The sequence below is a fragment of the Aedes aegypti genome, chromosome 2 (assembly GCF_002204515.2).
Source record: "Aedes aegypti strain LVP_AGWG chromosome 2, AaegL5.0 Primary Assembly, whole genome shotgun sequence".
Lineage (NCBI taxonomy): Eukaryota > Metazoa > Arthropoda > Insecta > Diptera > Culicidae > Aedes > Aedes aegypti.
The window spans coordinates 56,928,187-56,944,685 of record NC_035108.1 but is presented as its reverse complement, the minus strand read 5'-3'; the positions used below and the strand labels follow the sequence as shown (position 1 = coordinate 56,944,685).

General features: G+C 37.8%; 1 long non-coding RNA gene across 1 annotated transcript; it reads left to right on the top strand.

Moving 5' to 3' along the window:
• The first annotated feature begins 270 nt into the window (after positions 1-270).
• LOC110676940 lies at positions 271-775 on the top strand. Its single transcript, XR_002500837.1, has 3 exons — positions 271-415; positions 474-550; positions 636-775. It is a non-coding gene; the product is annotated as an uncharacterized LOC110676940 (long non-coding RNA).
• The last annotated feature ends 15,724 nt before the right edge of the window (positions 776-16,499 follow it).

Genomic DNA, 16,499 nt, shown 5'->3' with positions numbered 1-16,499 from the left:
AACACATGTTCGTCATCTCCCAATATGGAGAGAATCCCGTGCTCCAACAGCCCAATACGAGATGGAGAGCATACCAATAAACACCATAATCGTTGTATCAGGAACCCTCATGTATGCCCCTCTACTCCCAGATTCGAGGATCTCACTCTCCACTGATAATCTGCTCTTATCACCACCCACAGACGATAAGAGATTACGATCTCAGCAGATCAATACCGAGAGGTAGAAGTGGAGCTCGATTGAGTTAGATCATTAGTTCTCGGTTGACGGTCAAGCAGGCAGAACGTACGGAAGTTCGTGAAGTGTACTGTAGAAGTTATTTAGCCTGACCGGTGTGGAACAGATCTAGTGACAACAAGTTAAAGTCACGGTGTGCGAGGTGCAAATCTTGTAGATTTTGTTTGCCTAGAGCAAGGTAACGATAGTGGAAGTGGTGGAGAAATATCTTGCTAATAATTGAAATTATTGCATAGTCGCAGATGGCCTTCACTTTCTGCACGCTGCTCGGTAGAGCCAAAATGGAGTAGAGGAGGATAATACTATGAGATCGGTAAGCGTGAATCTAAACCATTTCCCAAATAGAAGTGATCTTTTGTGGCGCGGAATTAAGTCTTCCATGATGTCCTCTCTATTAGGCCTTTCTATCATGACCAACTTGTGCGCCAGGCCGGGAAGGTGTCCTAGCACGATCATGGATCGGTGTGCTAGCGTTGGAGTAACTGGCACGTCGCCGGTGAATCTGCTTCTGTCCGGGCAAGCATGCTGTCCACCAATCGCCGCGGGATACACTTGAAACTGACGCCCATGCACACTAACAGTAGGGTAATCGTAGGTTAAGCTGAAATTAAAACGTAAGTACTAAAATACACCATTCTTATCATTTGCATGTGAAACGTATGCTTTTACTTTAATACGGATAGACTCGATTCACTTTCGTCAATGGTTCCGCTAGTTCGAACCAATTCTAGGCTGTTTTGGTACGTGCTTGGGGATCAGTACCACCAGCCCCTTCTTTCCACCTATTTTGTCTCCGTCTCATGCGACCTTTCTTTTGGGGAGGTGACATAGTCTTGGCTGTTAGTTGTAACTATCCCAATGCCTGATCAATTATTAGAACAATTCGATAGATTTATTATATGAGAGGGTAATAAAAAACTTTTCAAAACTCGGTTGTCAAAACTTGAGAAGACAATGAAAAAGCTGGAAAATGTATAAAATTAAATATATTTTTCGCGACCCATCAGAAATCACCTCACGACCCCCCAGGAGGTCGCGACCCACAGTTTGGGAAACTATGCTTTATACCAAGACCAGTCGAATAGCCTTCAGATTTGTTGGAATGAATCAAATTTGTTACACGTTAAAGTTGATGAGTGGTCGAATGTCCATGGCGGAATCTGAACTGTTCATTGGCAAAAATTGAATTTTCGTTGATGTGGGCCATAAATAAAACAATGTGTGCTTCTTCTCTTCAAGCTGTTTGAGAAGAAGATCGCGATCTTTAAGAGTTTCCGGCAAAACGCGACAGTCTCCTTTCTATGCGATTAGGAAGGAGACCTTGATTCCCCTAATGGAGTTCAAGATCTCCTGCATAAATCCCCCAAATTTGGAATAACTGACCGTGATAGACGGCTCTCTTTGTTTCCTCACTTAAATCGAAGAGCCTGGGCTAGAGACTGCTTCGATTTGGTGTTCGGAAAATTTGTCTAGAGTTTCGAACTGATTGCTCATTTCGATGCAATTATCAACATTATCCATTTCACCCTTGGAAGAAAGTTCGCATTCCGGAGAAATGTCCTTTCTTTCATTCTTGCCACGTCTGGTGGCAGTTTCAAATCTCACTTTTTTGGAAGGAAGTTGTGAATTCAGAGATTCACCTTTCCTTTTGTTTGTAGTTGCAACCATGTTTAGTGAATAAACGAAAGAAGACGAGACCTCCTAAGAGGTTTTTTCCCAAGACGGTGTCCAAGAAGGATTACCACCGCTAGCTTTCGCCAACAGGTCCAACGAAAAATCGAAGGCACGGGTCCAAACAAGGATCGTAAAGGGATCAATACTAGAAGAATTAGTACTGAAAAGTACTGTTTTAGTAGCACTGAAAAACTTTGGCTTTGGCTTTGGCTTTGCTTTGGCTTTGGCTTTTGGCTTTTGGCTTGCTTTGGCTTTGGCTTGCTTTGGCTTTATTTGGTTTTGGTTTTGGTCTTGTTGGCTTTGCTGGCTTGCTTTGGCTTTGGCTTTGGCTTTGGCTATGGCTTTGGCTTTGGCTTTGCTTTCTTGGCTTTGGCTTTGGCTTTGATCTTGGCTTGTTGGCTTTGTGCTTGGCTTTGGCTTTGGCTTTGGCTTTTTGGCTTTGGCTTTGGCTTTGGCTTTGGCTTTGGCTTTGGCTTTGGCTTTGCTTTGGCTTGGCTTTGCTTTGGCTTTGGATTTGGCTTTGGCTTTGGCTTTGGCTTTGGCTGCTTTGGCTTTGGCTTTTGGCTTTTGGCTTGGGCTTTGGCTTGGCTTTTTTGGCTTTGGGCTTTGGCTTTTGGCTTTGGCTTGGCTTTGCTTTGGCTTTGGAGCTTTGGCTTTGGCTTTGCTTTGGCTTTTGGCTTGGCTTTGGCTTTGGCTTTGGCTTTTGCTTTGGCTTTGGCTTGCTTCTGATTTTTTAATTCGAGTTTTCAATTTTTATTCTGATTTTGATCCAGATATCAATTCGAATTTAAATTGTTAAATTATCAAATCAAATTAAAATTATCAATCTTAAAAAATTGTCACGCGAATATGAAACCGTAATCTGCGAAGCTGTGTTTTGGTCAACCGGGCTGGCATTAGTGAGCAAAAGTCAAACTTGAAAAAATCGAATAGAGTGGCACGGATTAGCCATTTTCTATACGACAAAAGGTTTCGTGTGTTACGTCTGTGATAGTATTTTTGTTCTCTTTCTTTTTATATCTGTCTATGCATTTTTAAAAATTTGTTATTCATTCTTTATTATTAATTGCTTTCTATTTTTTTCCATTTCAGTTTTGTTTTTTCTCTAACAACCCTATTATTGTTTATTTTCTAATATTTGTTCCATTTTTTGTCTTCCTATTTTCTCTTTTGTTTTTCCATTTTCTTCATTATTGAGTTCATTTCCTTGACTCATTTCCATGCGTCGATGGTCCTTCAATATCACTCATGTGGTTTTACTGTAGTGTATTTCCTGTTTCGTGTGTTTTGTACATCTCTTCGTTTAATTGTTTTTCATCGTATCCTACTTTCAGTTCATTAATGTAAATTTTAACACAGAAAGACTACTATTTACTCATAATTATCTATTCTATTAACAGATGTTCAACTAGGTACTACGAATCAACTAAAATAATATAACACAATTATTTAAAATTTCATCACAATTGATTTATTTCCCACACAAGCGTTCTCTCTTGTATGCATAACCTTTCAATAAACGCCGAGAGAAATTGTGATAAATTGCCCATCCCTTCAACCGGAAAACTGGAACCTTGACAGCTGCATCAGTGGCAGAAGGCATCACTCTATTATTGAATACAGAGAAAGTCTCGGCTCCAAAGTGATAGCACAATCTTCCATTCAACCAGCAGTCGCCATCCGATGACGATGCAGCAAGGTTTAGTGCGTCGGTAATTGTATTGTGATATACTGACTGACTGACTGAGTCGCATTTCCCACACCAACTGCCATCTTCGTTGGCGTAGTTTGTTCTTGAATCTTGTTTGTGCGCACTGTCCCCACTAAATCGCGTCGAGAATGTGCGGCGAACGGCAAACAATGCACATTTCTTGGCTGCTTGATAGCGCGGACTTATAAATGTTTTTGTTTTTATTGAGTTCGCCACTTCAATTCAAGTTCACCCAGCGAAGAGTTCGGTCGACGCAAATAATGATTGATTCAGCCACCAACGTCTCCATGTGTTCTTTATTTTCTCACCGTGCAAATGCAATCATCGTTCGCACTTTGTATGAATTCCATAGTTGGGCCTCGGTCTCCTCCGGCAACAGATTCTCGGTATTGACCGCTGTGAAGGCTATTCCATCAGCAGCGTCAATTATTCGTGCGTATCGTCTGATTCTGTTATCAGTGGAACTGCAATGCCAACGGGAATTATGGCATGTAAAATGGCAAACAGAGTAATGCCTAAATGTCATACTGATGGATGTAAGTGAAAGAAGTACGCGCAGTGGACATGCTTCGCTGTGAATTGATTTATCGCAGCAATTCTACGAAAAAACGTTACACAATCTCTTTGAGTTTTGATATAATTGGTAATCATGCTTCTTTCTCAAAAACACTAGACTGCCATTCTAACAGGTATCACAAGGCCAGCTCCGGAGGCACGTTTTCAGGCCAATCGGGGATTTATGTCGTGGCCATATTTAAGCCGATTCTATCGTAGCGACAGGAAACTGCAAGATGGGAGGAAATAGGGAGATCACAGACAAACAGACGTAACAGCTAGAATATTAATCAATTTAAAGCATAGTCACGTGAATATTAACGCCCAATTCTAAAATACTGTGTTTGGCAAACCGGCAGCTACGTGGCGGTAGTGTGCGAACGCGAACAAAGGCGATATGAGCGCTACGAGTGAGCCGTTGACCAACTAGCAAATAATAGAATTAGGTGCTATTTGCTGAACAATTAAATTAATTCAAGCGTTACGTCTGTTTGTCTGTGGGAGATCAACGGTCTAGACAAACAGACGTAGACAATGCAGAAATTGCCATCTACCACTAATTGAACAATCATTTCCAATTAGCTATGTTTCATACTTCACAACCAGAGACATGCGCATAGTTTTATTAGTGTTTCACGTTTCTCACTAGCGTCTTCTGTATTCTGTATTCCACGCTACATGCTAGCCAGATGATGATGTGAATTGGGCGATAGTTTTATTTGAAATTTGATCTAAGTGTTATGTTTATTTGTCTATAACGATGGGTTTAACATATCTGAATAAGCCGATCGAACCATATTCAGAGAGTGTGACAGTTCGTGAACCATAACAGTTCGTGGCACATCGCAATCGGAGAGCCCTATGAATGTTAAGGCCAAATAAAATGGAGCAAATGTCAAAAGTGAAGAGCAGTTTTCGCCGCTAAAATCGACAAATCGTAAAAAATAAAAACACACAGCTGTTTTATTTGGCAAATAAAAGAGCTGTGTTTTTATTTTATTGAATTTGCTGGTTTAAAAAAGAGTAAACTGCTCTTTCATTTTAGACATTTGCTTCATTTTTACTTGTGCCTTAATATCACTCTCTCGTTTGGTACGTGACGCGAGAGCGTTCAAGAGCAGCAGCTCTCACAGACTACAGCAGAGTATCGAGTAATTCGGGTGATATAAGTTTTGCATAAAATTGGTAATAACTATCATATATTCTGCCTTCATATATAGCCTTAAACAACCTAATTCTAATCTATTGGATCATCAAACACCTCTTTGTTGTGAAACGGTAGTATATGAAGATTTCGCGCAATTTGGCCCAGCTTTGATTTTGAATACTCGAATTTTGCTTGCTAATCCACCGAGTTGACCAACTGCAGCGAGGCAACGAGCGTTTCTTTCCAGAACTCATACGTGCGTTTATCGATTTCCGTTTCTCCGTCCGCCGGAACACAGCCGGTATTTTAGTGCCCTAATGTCCAGTTACTCATTGTTGAAACAAGCACCGACTGCTTCGAGAATCGGAGATATCCTCCCAGACAACCAGAATGTACGTATAACCAAATCACCTTTTGCGTTATGCGATGCTTATATTGTGCAAAGTTTCACGTATAAGATGTCGAGAAAAGGCCTTATACGTACAAAAGTGGAGGGATATATGTACATATTTTATATGATGAAACATAACATGCAGTGCGAGTGCGTAGATTTTCTTGCGAATTAGTCTGTACTCTTATGCGACTTAATTTATGATACAAAGTTTATTTGACAGCTGCTACGGATTGATCCGATTTACTCTGTAAAACTATACGGGACGAAACGGAATGTACGTATTAGCTCATAAAACAACATTTTATGCGAGGAAATTCATGAATCAAACGATTTGATACACCATGTAGTGCGGAACTGATGCAGTTTGTACAAATAAACGACTTTGTTCGCATACTGCTATGCGACTTCTGGTTGTCTGGGCTCTCTCATCGTGCTTGATCGAACTTGACGAAGGTTATCTGCCAAACTTTGCTCAGCGACAACCGTGTTCACCTGCTCCGTAAGGAGTTGGTTTTTTTCAACGGCTTCTTTGGTTCTCTTAGAAGTTTTTTGTTTGATAGTTTCCTGAAATGCAAACAAAAATCCACTTGATTTTTTTTTTTTCGTTTCTTTGATTGTATTTCATATTAGTATTTTTTTATTTTGTATATTATTACATGGATATTGGCTTTTATTACCTTTAGTTTTCATCAAAAGAATTTTATCAAATTTTATTGTTCGTTGCTGGGATTGTGTTATTTTTGAGGTTCAAAATTTCCATTCCTAATTCTTTTTTGTCGCTTTTTTGTTTTATATATATATATATTATATATATTATATATATATAATATATATATATATATATATATATATATATATATATATATATATATATATATATATAATATATATATATATATATATATATATATATATATATATATATATATAATATAATATATATATATATATATATAAAATAAATAATATTTTTTGTTAACAAACCGTTTGTTTTTACCGGAATGGATTTCATTATTATTATTATTATTATTTTTTGCTGCCGCAGAACAATTTATTTTTGTTTAGAGATTTGCTTTTTTTTTGTCTATTTCTGTCTCTTATTTTCGATTTTTTTGGTGATTCATTTCCATTAATATTTTTTTATAATTCTTTTCAAACAACTTCGTCTTTTCCACCAGAAAAGATCTCAATTTTCATTGTTTTTTGGTTTATTAACAGATCTCCGTCTATTTCCACCGGAGTCCGATTTGTCATTTTTGCAGATCTCCGTCTATTTCCACCGGAGTCTGATTAAGTTTTGCAGATCTCCGTCTACTTCCACCGGAGTTTGATTTTGACGAGCTCTGTCTATCTCCACCGGAGTCGTTCGCGTTTTTTTTTGTTAGATCTCCGTCTATTTCCACCGGAGTCTCATTTTATTTATTTATTTTTTTTTGTCTTTCAGTAAATGTTCAATTATTTTTTACTTTATTTTTTTTCAAATTTTGGGGATTTGAGATACACTTACTTTTTCGATGTTCCGGTAGAGCTACCGGCTGCGCCACTGTTGTGTCCGGAGGGAACAATAAATGTTTCCCTTTCTTCCGAACTATCGTGGTGATCGGCCGAAATCACGTAAGCTCCCGCCAAACCATCTCCGGTTGACTCGTCGAAACCGCGCTCCATTTTGCATCCGTTGTCGATCGCTATACTCTTCAAACTGACTCAGCTTAGACTTTCAACCTAAATCCGAACCTATTCTCTCCACAAAATCTTGAGAGAGAAGTAGGGTAGATGTACAATAGTGGAGGTATTAAGCACTATTGATTTCATTTAACCGCCTAAATTCAAGAAGCGCAATTAATGTACATTTAGTGTTGTAACGGGAAGTAACGACCATTGGCTTAATGAGAAAAAATATTTCATCGCAGTAATCCATGGCATGACAGTGAAAAATAATACCTCCACTATTGTTCACTATTCCTTTAGTTGCGGTATATTTTTAATTTGTGTGCCTATAGTTGCGGTATCCGTGGTTTTCATATGGGAACCTCCACTATAGGAACACTTTACCGCAACTATTGGTACAAGCAAGAACAGTTTTAGCAAATTTAGTGATATTTCATCAGTTTTAAAGCAAGCACGCCCTTTTTAACTATTCCGTGTATCAATAAGCCAATACGTCGATTGGCAGTGTCGGTTCTGTGGCTAATTTAATGAAATCAGTGAAAACGGCACTACCGCAACTATAGGAACACCCACAACTAAGGGAACACTTACCCTACTCAATTGTTTTATAATAATTCTGAGAATAAAACGAATGACTGAGAACCTGCTCTCTTCTCTCAATTCATTTATTGACTAGTTTGAAAATGTCTACAAAATTATGAGAACGAAAGGTGCACGATCTCCGAACCTTCAATATTTGTTCGAGAAAACATTTAAAAAGGGCCAATGTAACTGCAATGGTAATAACAACTGAGTTCATATATTAAAAATCAACTAAATGTATTTCACCATTCCCATACTCCACAGTAATGAAGCTGTAATTGTAAAAAAAAACCTTGAGTTATCGAACTTTGGGTGAAAAACTGTTTGGGCACTTCCATGATAGAGGGTTTTTCTCAGCTAAATTGAAACTTTGCAATGTGCAATCCAACGTATATTGTGGCAAAATTTGAACTCAGTAACTCAAAAAACTTTTGCCTTTTTTGGTTGGTGAAGAGTCTTCGATAGGCCACCTAACCATGGTTGCGCTACCTACATCGTGCTAGAGGGGCTGCCTCCTCTATGCTGACACGATACAGCATTGTCCGCTTGGAGACAATATAGACCTAATTGGAATCGATCGCAGGTCAGTGGAAGAGGCCTTCGTGCCTCTGAAGAGGGAGACAGCAAGGATAGGCCTGACCATTAATTCTACCAAAACGAAAACATGGTTGCAGGTAGAGATAGAGTCAGGCACCACGTGCTGAGGTAGTGTTTGATGGGGATGTGTTTGAAGTTGTTGAAGAATTTGTTTACCTTGGAACACTTGTGACATGTGACAACGACGTTTCCCGCGAAATGAAAAGACGTGTTGCGGCTGCGAATAGGGTCTATTTCTATTATTTTATAATGATCATATCGACGTAGCGAAAATAGGGAATGAAAATCAACAAGAACTCATTGAGATGAGGAGTATATCGAGATATGGAGAGGGAATTTGTAGAATTGTAGAATGATGGGAGAGATATCGAGATGTGGAGGGTGAACATTATTTACAAAAATTAGTTTTTGGAGCTCACATAACCGTATTCTTAAACGCGCAGCCATTCAGTAACATCAAGCTGAGGGTTCGACTCCCGTCAGGATCTTTTAAGTAAATTTACTCGAATTCGTCGGGCACAAAAGCATATTAGCCACACGATATACCCGCTGAAAAGCAGGATCCGTCTGAGTTGGAATGAAACTCCAAAAAGAAAAATAATCAAATAAGAGATGACCCAGTTAGCGATAGCAAAAATTCAATTGTCAACTGTCACCATAAATCCAACAATTTCAGCATAAACCACCAGAGAAAGTGAATGAGCTTTTTCACTTTTTCAGTCGGTTTCATTTTCCTATCACTTGATATCGCGGGCCGGATGAAAATCGAGAGTGAACCCGCGTGTTCCACGCTCAACACCCACCACAGCACCGTCGTCCTATCGCCAGTCCATCAGCATGCGATCTAATCACGAATCGATGCGATTGCATTTTGTTCCCGCACTTGGAATGTAGTTTGGGATCGTTCAAATATTATGTAATGTAATTTTTGACATCTCTTTCCGAACGCTATGTAAGTTGCAACAAATTTACAATTTATAGCTTTTTACAGTCGTTCTAGTATAAACAATATATAATATTATTATAGAAAATTTCGAAACAAGATTTTGGTGTGGTTCATTCAGTGGTAGTAGCAGAACCATTATTACTGGAATATGTTTCAATAATGGGGAAGTGTTTTTTTAAGTTTCAATAATTTCATCATTCCAAGATTATTTTTACGTGATATATAATAAAAATGCTAACGAATGACGTATTCAGATATGAGAAACGAACTTCTGTTACATTCTGTCGATTTTTTATTCCTCAACCCGTTACTATTGCCTCTATCACTGGCACAAACGCTGTATTGATTTCCTGTATCCACTCTTTCCCCCTAAGCGCGTTACGGAATATTTGAATGACCCATTTTTCCGTGTTGTTCATTGCCACTTGGACCCATTTAGCACCATGAAGATATGCTATTTTCTTCTGCCTGCTGGATGAACAGCTCATGGCCGGCTTCACTTTCAAAGCTCTTCCCCAGCTTGCCAGTACCCAGTCGGAAAGGGGGATGAAGTTTTTCTTTCACTAGACTTCATTTTTGCATAGATTAGCCGGTTGTGGTCCAAACCGGGGAAGAGCTGTACACATGGTTGGACTACTGGTAAGATACATAGGTGTGAAGAAGCGCTCGATCTCATATACATATCCACTTTCCCCAGTTTTGCTCGGAGCGCCAGCCAACATCGAACAGCACAAGCACACTACTGGCAAGCTGGCAATGAAGGCAGCAATATCTTAAATCTTGCATTGTGCTGCTTTTGGCGTATTGAATGCACTTGTTATCGTGACGAAAACCATGATCAACCAAATCTTTCCAAAGTTTATGTTCTTGGTATCACCTGTAGCTTCTTTATTTTTGTATTAGTATCATTCCAAACATTACATTCATTTCTTATATCTAGATGTTCTGTGTTAGAATACACTACTATCCTAATTTGAATACCCAAATTAAGCATTTATTAACATTTGTTAACAACATATTACATTTCATTTGCCGTAGCAGTTCAGATTTTTCACAGGTGAGTTGATTTCACCTGTTTATAAAGAAAAAAAAAACGCTTTCAATTTACTTAACCTGACCTAACCTAAATATATAACGCATTAATTGTGGCAATAGAAGATTGCAACGATTTTTGTCTAAAATTATTAATAATTTTATTCGACATTTGTTCTAATGCTTCAACATCGGAAATTCTATGAAGCTCATTAGTACTACCTATACCTTGAAGGAAGCTTCAGAATCATTTTCAAAATTTTATTTTGAATCCTATTTCTCCAAGTATTACAACAGTTAGTCCATATTGGCTACATGGCTGGCCTGAAAATTTGTTTGAACATCAAAACTATGTTCTTTAGACAAAGTTTTGATTTTCTATTAATAAGTGGATACAGACATTTTGCAAATTTATTGCATTGGCTTGAATGCCCTCAATTTGATTTTGAAAGTTCAGTTTTGATATGGCGTGAGCCCTAGATACTTAACATCATCTGACCCCTCTCATCGTCCCAACATGTCTACTTGAAGGTGTCAACTAAAGAGCTTTTGGTTTATGTGGAAATATAAATTGAGTTTAAGAAGCATTAGGAGAAATCTTCCATTTTTGCAAGTATGAATTAAATATATTCAAACTTTTTTGCCATCTACTAAAGATGACACGCAGGCTTGGTCCAGAATGCTGCCTTGAGGAACACCAGCTCTTGCAGGACCTGGAGTTCTGATAATTAACCTGTACCATTTGACAGATAACTTTAGATTATTCTAATAATGCATGTTGGAAAATTGAAGTTTGTTTTTTTTTTGCAATCATGCCTTTATACCATAGGTTCCCAAACTTTTCGAATGCGCGACCCACCTTGACGTTAAGACCCACTAAGGGGAAATACATGAGAAAAGAACTTTTTAGGTCATTAGTTACTTCGTCACACATTTACCTAAGTAATCAAATATCTTTTTCATCTACCCTGCGTTCTAAAATACCGCAATTACAGGACTAATAGTCTTCACATTAAAAGATATAATAGCCCTATAAGGCCAAAAAAAGAATAGGTGGTTACTTTGGTAGATTATTTCCAAGATTTCCTGTGAAATTACAACCGAAACCTCAGTAGTTGAACGTTTTGTAACAAATCACCGAAAGATCTGTAAAATTATCGAACATAACCATGAACAAACACTAAAAAATAGTCAATCCCTGATTTAACTCTCGTCATTTTGATCAGGAAGCTGGGATGTTACCCTTAACCTAGCTTCCAATGCATGAAGGTGATGTAAAAAAATAGCAAAGAGTAGCTTAATGTATGCCAGAGCGCTTCAAACGGGTTAACTGGAATTTGATGAAAATATTGCTGTCATAGAGCTGTTTGTCAGTATTTCAACTACAAATTAGATGTTTGCATAAAAACAAACAAACAGATCTACAGTATCTCTGTGAAATACTGGATTTTCTTACTAAAGTTTTTTTTCTTTTCTTCAGCTTGCAGAAAAAGATTTCAAATTTGCAGAATATGTTATCAAGTTTGAAAGATGCTAACGACATTATTGTGCTTCATCAGATAATTGATCATTTTTAAAAGAGAAATAAATAAATTTGAAGAAGATTCATAGCAACTAATGCCACTGGACAAACAATAATTTACCATCAAAAAAGTTTACATATTCTTTTACCTGTTAAAGAAGCAGCTAGAAATGAGAAACTTCAAAACTTTTTTAATAATTGAAGGCAATATTTTGCTACATTATTGGATTTGGATTGGATTTGGATTGGATTTGGATTGGATTTGGATTGGATTTGGATTGATTGGATTGATTGATTGGATTTGGATTTGGATTGGATTTGGATTGGATTTGATTGGATTGGATTGGATTTGGATTGGATTTGGATTGGATTTTGGATTGGATTTGGATTGGATTTGGATTGGATTTGGATTGATTTGGATTGGATTTGGATTGGATTTGGATTGGATTGGATTGGATTTGGATTGGATTTGGATTGGATTTGGATTGGATTGGATTGGATTTGGATTGGATTTGGATTGGATTTGGATTGGATTTGGATTTGGATTTGGATTGGATTTGGATTGGATTTGGATTGGATTTGGATTGGATTTGGATTGGGATTTGGATTGGATTGGATGGATTTGGATGGATTGGATTTGGATTGGATTATGGATTGGATTGGATTTGGATTGGATTTGGATTGGATTTGGATGGATTTGGATTTGGATTTGGATTGGATTTGGATTGGATTTGGATTGGATTTGGATTGGATTTGGATTGATTTGGGATTGGATTTGATGGATTGGATTTGGATTGGATTTGGATTGGATTTGGATTGGATTTGGATTGGATTGGATTGGATTTGGATTGGATTTGGATATTGGATTTGGATTGGATTTGGATTGGATTTGGATTGGATTTGGATTGGATTTGGATTGGATTTTGGATTGGATTTTGGATTGGGATTTGGATTGGTTGGATTGGGATTTGGATTGGATTGATTGGATTTGGATTGGATTGGATTGGATTTGATGGATTGGATTTGGTTGGATTGGATTGGATTGGATTGGATTTGGATTGGATTTGGATGGATTTGGATGGATTTTGGATTGGATTTGGATTTGGATTTTGGATGGATTTGGGATGGATTTGGATTGGATCTTGGATTTTGGATGGATTTGGATTGGATTTGGATTTGGATTGGATGGATTTGGGGATGTTGGATTGGGGATTTGGATTTGGATTTGGATTGGATTTGGATTGGGATTTGGATTGGAATTTTGGGATTGGATTTGGATTGGATTTTGGATTGGATTGGATTGGATTTGGGGGATTTGGATTTGGATTGGATGGTGGATTGGAATTGGATTGATTGGAATTGGATTTGGATTGGATTTGGATTGGCATTTTGGATGGTGGATTTGGATTGGATTTTGGATTGGATTTGGAATTGGATTTGGATTGGATTTGGATTGGATTTGGATTGGATTTGGATGATTGGATTTGGATTGGATTTGGATTGGATTTGGATTGGATTTGGATTGGATTTGGATTGGATTTGGATTGGATTTGGATTGGATTTGGATTGGATTTGGATTGGGATTTGGATTGGATTTGGATTGGATTTGGATTTGGATTTGGATTGGATTTGGATTGGATTTGGATTGGATTTGGATTGGATTTGGATTGGATTTGGATTGGATTGGATTGGATTTGGATTGGATTTGGATTTGGATTGGATTTGGATTGATGGATTGGATTTGGTATGGATTTGGGATTGGATTTGGATTGGATTTGGGATTGGATTTGGATTGGATTTGGATTGGATTGATTGGATTTGGATTGGATTTGGATTGGATTTGGATTGGGATTTGGATTGGATTTGGATTGTGGATTGGATTGGGATTTGGATTGGGATTTGGATTGGATTTGGATTGGATTTGGATTGGATTTGGATTGGATTTGGATTGGATTTGGATTGGATTTGGATTGGATTTGGATTGGATTTGGATTGGATTTGGATTGGATTTGGATTGGATTTGGATTGGATTTGGGATTGGATTTGGATTGGATTTGGATTGGATTGGATTGGATTGGATTTGGATTGGATTTGGATTGGATTTGGATTGGATTTGGATTGGATTTGGATTGGATTTGGATTGGATTTGGATTGGATTTGGATTGGATTTGGATTGGATTTGGATTGGATTTGGATTGGATTTGGATTGGATTTGGATTGGATTTGGATTGGATTGGATTGGATTTGGATTGGATTTGGATTGGATTTGGATTGGATTTGGATTGGATTTGGATTGGATTTGGATTGGATTTGGATTGGATTTGGATTGGATTTGGATTGGATTTGGATTGGATTTGGATTGGATTTGGATTGGATTTGGATTGGATTTGGATTGGATTTGGATTGGATTTGGATTGGATTTGGATTGGATTTGGATTGGATTTGGGATTGGATTTGGATTGGATTTGGATTGGATTTGGATGGTTTGGATTGGATTGGGATTGGATTTGGATTGGATTGGATTGGATTTGGATTGGATTTGGATTGATTTGGATGGATTTGGATTGGATTTGGATTGGATTTGGATTTGGATTTGGATTGGATTTGGATGGATTTGGATGATTTGGATTGGATTTGGATTGGATTTGGATTGGATTTGGATTGGATTTGGGATGGATTTGGATTGGATTTGGATTGATTTGTTGGATTTGGATTGGATTTGGATTTGGATTGGATTTGGATTGGATTTGGATTGGATTTGGATTTGGATTTGGATTGGATTTGGATTGGATTTGGATTTGATTTGGATTGGATTTGGATTTGGATTTGGATTGGGATTGGATTTGGATTGATTTGATGGATTTGGATTGGATTTGGATTGGATTTGGATTGGATTTGGATGGATTTGATGGATTGGATGGATTTGGATTGGATTTGGATTGGATTTGGATTGGATTTGGATTGGATTTGGATTGGATTTGGATTTTGGATTTGGATTTGGATTGGATTGGATTTGGATTGATTTGGATTGGATTTGGATTGGATTTGGATTGGATTTGGGATTGGATTTGGATTGGATTTGGATTGGATTTGGATTGGATTTGGATTGGATTTGGATTGGATTTTGGATTGGATTGGATTTGGATTGGATTTGGATTGGATTGGAATTGGATTTGGATTGGATTTGGATTGGATTTGGATTGGATTTGATTGGATTGGATGGATTGGATTGGATTTGGCTCTGGCTCATTAGGAAAGCCTATTGATAAAATCAAATGGTGGTAGTGAGTAGTCAAACTTCTATACGATGAAAATGATTTGAGTGTTATGTCTGTGATAGCATTTTATTCTTTTTCTATATTTTTCCATGCGTTTCACCTCTTTTGAAATTTTTTAGTTTTATTTATTACTTATTTTCTTATTGCTTCTCACATTTCAGTTTTGTTGTCTATATAACATCTCTGTTCCTGAGCCTTCCTTAGCCGAGTGGTTAGAGTCCGCGGCTACAAAGCAAAGCCATGCTGAAGGGTGTCTGGGTTCGATTCCCGGTCGGTCCAGGATCTTTTCGTAATGGAAATTTCCTTGACTTCCCTGGGCCTAGAGTATCATCGTACCTGCCACACGATATACGAATGCAAAAAATGACAACTTTGGCAAAGAAAGCTCTCAGTTTTTTTTTTTTTTTTGTTGGGGGTTGAAACTACTGCGTTAATAACTGTGGAAGTGCTCATAAGAACACTAAGCTGAGATGCAGGCTCTGTCCCAGTGAGGACGTTAATGCCAAGAAGAAGAAGATAACATCTCTATTACTGGTTATTTTCTACATTTTGTACCAAGCTCTTTCTTTTTCCTTTATTTCTTAATTTGTTGTTTGTTTTCTTCATTATTGAGATCATTTGTTTAAAAGTTTTAATTAATTTATTTCTTCACTTAATTGTTTTCCATTGTATCCATCCTATTAGCAGATATTCATCTAGGTACTACGAATCAACTAAACTAATATTAAACACAATTATGAAAAAAAAATCATCACAATATGATTCACTTGTCCACACAAGCGTTCTCATCTGTGTATGCATAACCTTTCAATAAACGCCGAGAGAAATTGTGATAAATTGCCCATCCCTACAACCGGAAAACTGGAACCTTGACAGCTGCATCAGTGGCAGAAGGCAATCACTCTATTATTGAATACAGAGAAAGTCTCGACTCCAAAGTGATAGCACAATCTTCCCATTCAACCAGCCAGTCGCCAGCCGATGACGATGCAGCAGAGTTTAGTGCGTCGGTAATTGTATTGTGATATACTGACTGACTGACTGAGTCGCATTTCCCACACAACTGCCATCTCGTTCGCGTTAGTTTGTTCTTGAATCTTGTTTGTGCGCACTGTCCCCCACTAAATCGCGTCGAGAAATGTGCGGCGAACGGCAA